Below are 327 nucleotides of genomic sequence, written 5' to 3'. Positions count from 1 at the left end.
GTCAACAGATGAAATACTGTTAGACCACAAATGAAAATATCCGTAATTAATTTATTGGAATAAATTGTATAAGATAGTGCTGGAGTAGGAGAAGAGTATATTAGAACATTGTGACGAGGAATATCGTCATCGAAGGAGAAGAATAGTAAGAGTGAGAAGAAGAAAGAAAAGGAGGTTGGAAGAGGTGGTATTCCCGCGCTCGTCCCCGAGACATCAGCAGGCCGGCGTGAGTTCGAGGAGAGGGTGAAGGGCGTCGTGGAGGGGGGAGTGATGCCGGTGAGGGTGGCACAGCGCCCCCCAGGTGGAATACCACTGCACGCCGGCGTG

The 327-nt window shown here is 49.2% G+C and overlaps 1 protein-coding gene across 1 annotated transcript in view; it reads left to right on the top strand.

The window, feature by feature from the left end:
* Nucleotides 1–327, top strand: part of LOC108575414 (LIM domain-binding protein 2-like) — a 106,646-nt gene that overhangs the window by 50,628 nt on the left and 55,691 nt on the right. The gene's annotated exons all lie outside the window — the stretch shown is intronic.

The sequence above is a fragment of the Habropoda laboriosa genome, unplaced genomic scaffold, assembly GCF_001263275.1.
Source record: "Habropoda laboriosa isolate 0110345459 unplaced genomic scaffold, ASM126327v1 scaffold18, whole genome shotgun sequence".
Classification (NCBI taxonomy): Eukaryota; Metazoa; Arthropoda; class Insecta; order Hymenoptera; family Apidae; genus Habropoda; species Habropoda laboriosa.
Note: the sequence above shows the minus strand (reverse complement) of the source record. Positions and strands in the feature narration are given on the sequence as shown.